We start from the raw sequence: 10646 nt of genomic DNA, 5'->3' as shown, positions 1-10646 counted from the left end.
AGCGGGTGGTGGGGGAGTATGTTAGTGTTGGGGGGGTAGTGCCGCATCACCGGCTGTTTGTCTCCCCCCCAACAAAAAAAAACACCAGCCGCCACTGCATCAGAGGACAAGATGGCTGCCCAGGACCTGAGCAGCAGATTGCAGCAGGCCAGAGCTGGATTCACTGGGCAGGTAAGTATATGAATTGAGGTCAATCCTGTATAACAGTTAAGAGGGAGCCCCACCATTTTTATTTCCTTAAAACATTTTTGCAGCTCTCCAAATGACCTGATGAAGACCACAAAGACAAGTAATGAGAGCATATTTTAGACCCACTAATATGGCAGTACATCAAAAAGGCACAATTTATTTTTATGTAGATGTTATTACTTCTATTAATATTTTTTGGAAACCTATCCTCCTAGGTAGATGAAACAGTGATGTTGCCACAGGGTAGAAAGGAGCAGATCATCTTTTGTTAACAACACAATAAGCAGTTCTGCTTTCAAAAGTCCTCCTTTTTTTTGCACTACTTCCAGTGACAGTAGGATTCCATGCAGGAAAGTCAGTGAACACAACAGAGGCTACATTCACAGCTCTGAGTTTAATTAAAAAATTAAAAGTAAAAAAAAAAAAATGATTAAAAAGGTTTAAAAAAACTTGCTTGCTGAATCCTTGGTATGGTTTCAACATCCTTGCCAGAAATTAAGAGTTCTTTCACACAGGGCAGATTCTGTTGCAATCAGCAGGGGATCTGTGAGCTGATCTACTGCTGATTAGAGCAGAGTGGGTAGATGACATATCCGTTTCTGCTCAGTATCTGCAGAGTAAACATGGGCAGAGCCTTCTCTATTGTGTGGAGAGTCAGGAATAAACAGACTCAGCTGTCCATTTACAGTTGACTACCTCCAATGCACGCCACCTAATCGGAAGAGGATGGAGTCCCCTCCCTTTTTTTTATTGGGCCTGATCAGACACGAAGGTAGGCAGAGTAAACAAAAATAAGTTTGTTTGCACCCGCCTGTCCACAGGGATGAATCGACCTTTTGATCAGGTCCACCTGAAAAACTAACAAGCAGACCTGATCAGAATGCCCATCTGAAAGGGGCCTAATGCATGTAAAGCACCTAAAGTGTAATGCAGCGTACACACGGTCGGACTTTTCGACCAGACTTGTCCGACGGACGCCGACGGACCAAATCCGGCGGACAATCCGATCGTGTGGGCTTCACCGGACCTTCAGCGGACTTTTCCAGACGCAAATCTGACGGACTTTAGATTTGGAACATACGTCAAATCTTTACGTCGTAACTCCGCGGGACCCAGAAATCTGCTCGGTTGGACTTTGGTGTGATCGTGTGTAGGCAAGTCCGTTTGTTAAAAAGTCCGTCGGATGTCCGTCAAAAGTCCATCGAAAGTCCGCTGGAAAGTCTGTCGGACCAGTCTGGTCGAAAAGTGTGTACGCGGCCTTACTCTTTGCAAGTGAACTGCAAACGCAGTGGTGTGAACATAGCCTTGTGGAAGAATGATTGCTTGACTCTTATCTCAGTGGCATTCTATGGGGCAGCTTACCATGCTAATTCTATTTATCTTAGCAGTCATTCGGTAAGGGTGCTGACATGCAGAAAAAAAGATCACACAGATGGTCTTTAGTAGGAGGCTCTGAATACAAACTATGATGATAATGTTAATTGTGAAAGCCATAAAAATTTGTTTCAAGTAAATATTACAATGATAACTCAAACTATGTATGTAATAAAATTATTATATAAATTCCCATTAAGGTGTATGTATAGTCAAAACATTTTAGTTTTGAGTAGAGTAGAAAAATGTTAAAGTGATACTAAAGCCTCATTTTTTTTTTTTTTGTTATACTTACCTACTCTGGGCAGTGGTTTTGCACAAATCCTAAATCCTCCTCTTCGTCCCTCGCAGGCGCTCCTGGCCCCTTTCTCCTGCCAAGTGCCCCCACAGCAAGCGGCTTGCTATGGGGGCACCCGAGCCAAGCTGCTGCTCTGTGTGTCCATTAAGACACGGAGCCGTGGTTGACCCCACCCCCCTCTCTCCTTACTGGCTCACTGACTTTGATTGACAATGGCCAATAGCGCCCGCTGCTGTGTCTCAGCCAATCAGGAGGGAGAGTCCCGGACAACTGAGTCTCTTGTGCAACATCGCTGGATCGAGATGGGGCTCAGGTAAGTATTAGGGGGGCTGCTGCACACAGAAGGTTTTTTTATCTTAAGATAAAAAACCTTCTGACATTATAACCACTTTAAAATCTATGTTGGTCATAGAAACAGGTATCTCCATCGGAAGATGTCTCCTATATTTCTCTTCCACTGACAACTGTAAAATTTAGAATTTTCCACATTTTTATATAGATCACAAAGAGAGTTGCTGTTCCCAGCAGGGACACATGCAAAAAAAAAAGTTCTAATCTCTATTTGCTCTAGGCAGATATAAAATGGCAAGCTCTCTAATCATTAATTGTTTTTTTTTTTTTTTAATTACCTTAGTCTAACCTACTATCAGCCTATTGCAGTCACTGTACAGCAGAACAGGAGTGTGACAGGAAGTAGCAGCACTTGGAGCCAATAAGTTATTGTCCTGGCAAGAAGCATGCCTATAGCAGGATAAAGCAGAGTGACAGAGAGATGAACTCATCACTGTGCTGATTTTTGTTTCACTGTCCAATAAGAAACTTGGGCGGGTCCAGTATGACCCGGACTGAGAGGAAATGAGTTGGATGTTGCTGGCCATCAGAATGATGACATCTAATGATAGAAAAAATACTGCTGGAGACATTTCTGGATTTAATCTAAATACTACAGCAAAGCTGGTTTTGATATTTTATCTTTAATGGTTCTATTAATTTTTATCTTGTTTTTGGCTGGAGATCTGCTTCAAGGTTTTAGCAAACATGGGAAATACATCAGAAAACAGCTTATATCAGATGATCCTGTTAAACATACCTTAAGGAATACCTATTACTTCACTCACTCTGCCTCCATGCTTATATGCTGCAGTATATTGTATAAGTGTATTGTTTTTATGAAGCTGGCACATGGAGTAAGTCACAGACAAAGGGTTGAAATAAACACAAAACACAAGAAGACTAAATTGGCAATTCTCTGTGTGTTCCTCCAAGTTTCTCTTTCTTTATTCCCCCGAGGGGTTTTGTTTTAAACAAAAACATTTTAATGATTCAACAACCTTTGAAGATCACAGAAGACGGAAGACACCTTTATTCTCTGTGTATTAACTGGCACCTCTCCCGTCTGCTGGCACTGAGCGGGTTTCCTGGTCCCATTTTACTGGCCATTTTTCTGTGGCCAAAGCTCTTCTGAAAATTCTAAATTGTTTCTATAATTTTAATGTCAGTTGTAAATTCAACACACACATTTAAGTTCCCATGTTAAATTATTAAGCAAAACAGCATTAACAGCAAAATGAGAGTTTTTTTTTTTGTTTTTTTGGGGGGTTATATTAGAAATTCCCTTTAATAGTGCAAGCAATAACACAATTTAATTATTAATACATTTTGTCTAAGAATATCTTTACGTTCTTGTGTGTGCAGGGGCAAAACAAAAATGTTAAGTACGTGAAATCCAATGTTATGGAAACCATATCTGTATGGAGATGTGGGGGCACAACAAGCTGCAGCACCGAACCCTGTCCTGCATCCTTTCAAGTTGCAAGCAGCATTACCCAGTGTGATGTGAACTAAATATATCGTCCCTGCCCATGCTTGCTGGACCACATGTCAGCTGTAAGGTGGATTTTACAGCTGACTGCCTTGCCCAACGATGCCAGAACATTCCCTTCCACGTGATGGTAGAGTGATGGAACTACCTTGCGTGAAAAGTAGTAGCGACTAGGAACCTGCCATTGTGGTACAGCACATTGTGCAAATTCACGGAAGGGGGCAGAATCCACCAGGCTGAAAGGCAGAAGTTGGAGAGTCAACAGCTTTGACAAGCTTGCATTTAGACGCTGGGCATGTGGGTGGCAGGGACTGTATTTTTTTCCACTGCAGCAGATGGGGCAGAGAAATTTGCCAGCAACAGTCTACAGCTGATAGTGTGCTGTTGGCAGATGTGCTGCTAGGACCTGGGACACCCTGTGCTATACCATCATCCCTGTCAGTGGAGACTGCTGAGAGGTAATGACTCGGTATAGCAGGGGCAGACTGAAGTGGGTAAGGAGGAGGGACAGATTTGTGCCCCTTTTGTGTGGCTTTTAGGTGCTCTTGTTAACGGGCTGAGTGCTTGGACGTTAAATGCTTTGTTAGGCATGTGGTACCCAAATGATTGATGTTTTTGCCACGTTCGATGTGCCTGAGACGCAGTGCGATCTGCTGCAGATGTGCTTAAAAAATCATTTGGGTACCACATGCCTAACAAAGCATTTAACGTCCAAGCACTCAGCCCGTTGGCAAGAGCACCGAAAAGGCTGAGTGCTTGGACGTTAAATGCTTTGTTAGGCATGTGGTACCCAAATGATTGGTGTTTTTGCCACGTTCGATGTGCCTGAGACACAGTGCGATCTGCTGCAGATGTGCTTAAAAAGGCCCAGACAGCTGAGCTTTGGGGAGTGGGCCGGGAGATAACAGCTGCAGAATGTGATGGAATAGGGTGGCTGCTCTCTACTCTTGACCAGTGTAGTTAAGATATCCCTTCTCCTAACCCCATTTTTACCCTTAAATTCTCCATACCACATTCCCCTACTCCACCAATGATAAGACCACACATGAGTTTTGGAGTTTAAATGGCCATATCAGCCTTTTATTAATAAAAACTTAAATAATTTCCAAATAACATTTGTAACAACAACTTTTAAACACACAGCTTGTTGGTCTTTGAGGGCACCCCCAGCTTAACATTTTTCCACCAATACACTGCAGGACCTTTATGCCATACCAGGCCTCCAGCCATATCACAGCTCGGAGACAACCCCTTTTCCCACAGTGCAACCATAACCGTATTCCAGCATACCGTTCCACTGGAATACCCCAGAGGGGCTCATACCACCGATGAATCCCCACACACTTCCATCACATATGTTATCTGCCACTGTCAAAGACCAAGCCCACAAGGATAACACCTTACCCGTAGGGCCCGCTGAATTCCATCCTGAAGACCCAACGCCCAAAGATCAATTCACACAGCTGAAAGATGAACTCCATCACCCCGCAGGTGTAAGCCCACATTAAGCTCTAACTCCATGTGTCTGATAACCAAACCTCCATTACGTGCAACAAATCTACCCACCACTTTGTTCACTTTAATCCGAGTTTTGTTAATCCTCATAACCGTTCTCGCCCTGCGCCAAGCAGTCCATGCAACAATGTCGGACCACACCAGCAACATGTCGGGGAAGGCTGAACGGAGCGTCAGGAAATCCGACCTAATGGCCGAAATCAGTTCCCTGCTCGACATGACCCCCAAATCATTCCCTCCCACATAGAGAACCAAAACGTCTGGCGGCCGATCGAGCCGAGCGTAGCGCTGCACTTTCGGCACAACCCTACTCCACACCATCCCCGGAATTCCTAACCACCGAATACATGCCTCCCTCTGCGATATGCCCAGCTGTCTGCCATCCGGTCTAACATCTGCTCTCCTTGCCCCCCAAAAGCCATAAGAATGCCCGAAGATCCAGACGAGGCGAAGGTAACCTCCATCTGAAATGACAGAATGACAAACAAGGGGTAGCACCAACACCAAACATATCACATAAATCATGAAGGCAGTAAAACTAACAAGTCTACCATGCCCTCATCCCCCCTAAATTCAATTTGTTAACAGTTGCGGACCACATTAGAACGGAATCTCCTGGATTCCCAACACTCGATCTTCTTAACTGCTGCCTCATCCAACCCACACTGGGCAGCTTCTGTGGCCGCCCCGATGCGGAAGGAGTGTGAGGCAAATTGCAGGCAATCAAACCCCGCCTCTCGAAGGCACTTCCGAAAAACTGCCACGAATTGGAACCTGGATAAGTAGGACCCATCCCCATGCAACAAGAACGGCCCACCCCTAATCGGATGAACTCCCAGGAAAGCCCTCATCCCAATTACCGGGCAAACTCTTCAACCAGGCAGGGGAAACAGCTCAACCCTCACACCTTTTCCCCTCTGATACGTTTTAGACTTGCGCAACTGTAACACCACCCTGTCTTCTGCTGCTCTCACATCCTGGACCATAAAACCCCCTGCTACCCATCTAGATGGGCTCACCAGCTCCCCCACCCGAAATGCTCCGAAAAACACTAGTGAAAAGGTCGCTTTAAACAAAATGACCTCATAAACTGATGAACACATGTACTCCAACTGTTCACAAATGTCCTGCAGGATCGAAAAAGAGACCACCCTCCGAGCGTCTTTTTCTGAGTGGCACTTGCTATACCCTTTTATCCTTACCCTTATCCTTATCTATCCTTTACCCTTGTTTCACCTAAAAATCTTTTGTGAAAACCAGCCGGCCCTGCAGCTTGAACAAAAAAAGCTAAGCCTGCCAGCTTTCTTGCAATGGCCAACACTGAACCCCCACCCTCTATGTGCCTAGAAACAAAATATATCATCAACAACCTTGTCTCGGACTCACCCAGCTCTGCTCCCACCAGCCGTAATAATTCAAACCACTCACTCCATACCTTGGAGTAAGCAGCCCAAGTTGACCCGCTCACCGACCTCCTGATCCATCCCGCGGCGACTCCAAAGCAATCTCCCAAAGCCAGCCCGGGCAAGAAACCTCTTCCTTCTCTGCGAACGGAGCCGGCTCCCTGAACCTGTCCCACTGAAACCGAGACAGTGAGTCAGCTAGCGTGTTATTAATGCCTGGGAAATCTACAGTATACAGAAAAAATGTTCAACTGTAAACAACGCAGCACTAAGTGACGCAACAACCGTTTTACCAGCTGTGACGACACGGAAATCCGGTTGATGACTTGAACCACCCCCATGTTGTCACAGTTCAACCTAATCTTCAAATTCCTACACGCTTCTCCCCACAGCTCAATTGCCAGGACCACTGGAAATAATTCCAACAGTACCAGGTTCTTAAGGAAACCCGCCTCCACCCAGGATCTAGGCCAAGATTCTGCACTCCATTGCCCTTGAAAGAAAGCCCCTTAGCCCGTCGACCCAGCCACATCCATGACCAAATCTAAATCAAAGTTACTCACCGATCCCTCCATCCAAAGTGATCATCCATTATATGTCTCCGAAAACGTGTGCCAAGTCTGATGAAATGGGTTGGAGCACGCACCCCAGCGGTAGCTGTCGACAGCCGTCGGCAGAACACCCTAACTATTGGAATAACGCGACAGGCAAAATTAAACTTACCCAATAACGACTGTAACATCCGGAGTTGGACCTTACTCTGCCCCATCATCCCCCTAATCTCAATCCTGAGATTCTCTACCTTGTCAGTCGACAGCCAACACTCCATGGCTCTGGAATCAATTACAATGCACAGAAAACTAATTTCGGTAGTCCGGCCCTCAGTCTTGTCCGCTGCCAACGGAACGCCGAACCTACCTGTAATGTGCTGCAGCGTGGACAAGAGAATCGCACACACATTAGAGGAAGGAGGTCCCACACACAAAAAAATCATCCAGGTAGTGGATGACGGAGTCCAGACCCGACACATCCTTAACTACCCATTCCAGAAACACACTAAACATCTCAAACATGGTGCAGTAAATGGAGCAACCCATGGGCAGACATTGATCCGCATAAAATTTCCCCTGCCAACAGCACCCCAACAGTCTAAAACTGTCCAGGCGTACTGGAAGCAAACAAAACACAGACTCAATGTCTGATTTTGCCATGAGAGCACCCTGTCCATAGCGCCTCACCCACCCTACAGCAGCGTCAAAGGAAGTGTAAGACACTGTACACGCTTCTGTGTCTATGGAATCATTAACAGACCCCCCTTTCAGAAACGATAGGGGGTGAATGAGCCGAAACCTATTCGGTTCCTTCTTAGGAACCACCCCTAACGGCGAAACTACCAAATCCTGCAATGGCTGAACCTTATATACCCCCCCATGCTCCCCAGCGCCACTTCCTTTGCCAATTTCTCTGAAACCACCTCCGGATTCTGTAGGGAAGATCGCAAATTCCACGCAATAGGTGGCATTTCAGTCAAAGAACATTGGTATCTTAAAACCCTCTGAAAACCCCAAGGCCAACATTCTAGCAGCTTCTCTATCCAGTTACCTATTTAGGAAAGACTGCATCCTTTCCACTATCACCGGAGTCATCCCTCTTGTTCGCAGACTCCCCAACCCGCTTCCCTTTCTTGAAGCAGCGGGACAGGGGATGATTGCCCCCGCATCAGGAGCACTCGTGCTTAAAGCGACATGACCCCCCAAACTTACAGGAGCCTTCGTTAAATGGCCAGCACACCCCCCACTTCTTTACGGACGGCAGTCCAAAGGCGGGTGTCCCCCCAACACCCTCCTGAAGAAACTGATTCGGGGCCCGCGGGGAAAACGTAAGGCACATCCAAAGGCTTATGTCTTTATGATCCCACCGGAGCGACGGTCGGACTGCCCTACATTGCCTAAACTGCTTGTCATACCGCAGCCACGCGTTCCCCCCATACACCCTATGGGCCTCACCTATAGCATCCATATAACAGAACAGTGCTGAGCAGTGTTCCAGGTTTTTCTCCCCTATGACACTGGCCATGATAGCGAACGCCTGCAGCCAATTTACAAATGTCCGCGGGATTAAAGGGTACCTCCTCTTCTCCTCATCCTCCTTCTTTGAGTCATCGGGCTTAACCCTATCCAAATTAAATTTTTCCAAGGGGAGCACCGAGAAGATTTCCACATACTCACCCTTTAACGATCTTGTCCCGTACCTCCTGTTTCAAATGAGCCCCCAATGGCCCCTCAAAACAAACGTACACTTCGCATTTTGCGGCATCCGCAATTCTTACCACGTCTGTTCTGGCAGAAGCCTCCAGTTCCCCACTCTTGTCTCCCCCGCCATACTCACCATCGCCACTCCCGGCGTAGCCGCCGGAATGTCTGCCAAAGCTGCAGGGGTCCCCTTTTCCCCAGTCTTCTCTGTACTCCCGCCAACCCATGGTGCTACCTGTGATGGCATCCCTTGCCCGCCCGCAAATCGTTGTACCAGGTCCTGTAACCCTCTCAGTAACTCCTGCAGCTGCCCAGCTGACCCAGAGGCGGCGGGCGGACCACCCAACACCCGCGGGCCATTCCCCTCCCCCACAATAGCCCTCTACACAGCCACAAGAGAATTAGAAAACATGTGCAAAAACCATAAGTGAAATGAAATGAACAAACACAGTATAAAGTGTCCACATATGGTAAATGGATGATTCCAAACTCAAATTATTAAGAGGAACTGGTATGGACCAAAAAATGATGTGAAACTAGAAAATAAAGTCAATGGTGCACGGTGTGGATCTGTGACTGTGAGTCAACAACGGGGTACAGAACTTCCGTAGCTGTAAACCAACATCTCGATATGGGACATCAGAATGAAAACATCAGGAAGTAAGATAAGATGGGTACTCTTACCAGATGACGTGGACTCCACTGTCATATGACATGGAGTCAATGGTGCATGGAGCCAAACCTAGGCTGGAAAACGATACCCGGAACGGTGGAACCTCTGTCTCACTTCTCGACTTCTCTGGTGGGGTGAAGAAACATCAGGAAGGGCCGCCAACTGGATATCAGCCAATAGACCTCAAGGATGTGTTCCAAGGAGAAGCCGGGGACAGATTTGATCCAGACCCCGTGATGGAAGTAGGGCTACTGGAAGGCAGTTTCTTGCATCGGGATAATATGCAAATAAAAAATAAAAAGCTTCTGCATAGTGCAGGTAAACCAGGGATTTTTATTTCTAAAAATACCATACAAAAAATGGATAAAAGTGATCACAATTAAAATAAAATCTAAGCAGCGTAAGGAAGGGGAGATCGCCCCTTCCTTACGCTGCTTAGATTTTATTTTAATTGTGATCACTTTTATCCATTTTTTGTATGGTATTTTTAGAAATAAAAATCCCTGGTTTACCTGCACTATGCAGAAGCTTTTTATATTTTATTTTTTATTTGCATATTATCCCGATGCAAGAAACTGCCTTCCAGTAGCCCTACTTCCATCACGGGGTCTGGATCAAATCTGTCCCCGGCTTCTCCTTGGAACACATCCTTGAGGTCTATTGGCTGATATCCAGTTGGCGGCCCTTCCTGATGTTTCTTCACCCCACCAGAGAAGTCGAGAAGTGAGACAGAGGTTCCACCATTCCGGATATCATTTTCCAGCCTAGGTTTGGCTCCATGCACCATTGACTCCATGTCATATGACAGTGGAGTCCACGTCATCTGGTAAGAGTACCCATCTTATCTTACTTCCTGATGTTTTCATTCTGATGCCCCATATCGAGATGTTGGTTTACAGCTACGGAAGTTCTGTACCCCGTTGTTGACTCACAGTCACAGATCCACACCGTGCACCATTGACTTTATTTTCTAGTTTCACATCATTTTTTGGTCCATACCAGTTCCTCTTAATAATTTGAGTTTGGAATCATCCATTTACCATATGTGGACACTTTATACTGTGTTTGTTCATTTCATTTCACTTATGGTTTTTGCACATATGCTTTACTGTTCAGTACA

The 10646-nt window shown here is 46.0% G+C and overlaps 1 long non-coding RNA gene across 1 annotated transcript in view; it reads right to left on the bottom strand.

The window, feature by feature from the left end:
• Positions 1-5032: 5032 nt before the first annotated feature.
• LOC141141405 (uncharacterized) overlaps positions 5033-10646 on the bottom strand; it is a 79785-nt gene continuing 74171 nt past the window's right edge. The window contains exon 4 of the long non-coding RNA XR_012244063.1: positions 5033-5662. This is a non-coding gene — a long non-coding RNA (uncharacterized lncRNA). The remainder of the gene's footprint in view (positions 5663-10646) is intronic.

This window comes from Aquarana catesbeiana, linkage group LG04 (genome assembly GCF_042186555.1).
Source record: "Aquarana catesbeiana isolate 2022-GZ linkage group LG04, ASM4218655v1, whole genome shotgun sequence".
Lineage (NCBI taxonomy): Eukaryota > Metazoa > Chordata > Amphibia > Anura > Ranidae > Aquarana > Aquarana catesbeiana.
Note: the sequence above shows the minus strand (reverse complement) of the source record. Positions and strands in the feature narration are given on the sequence as shown.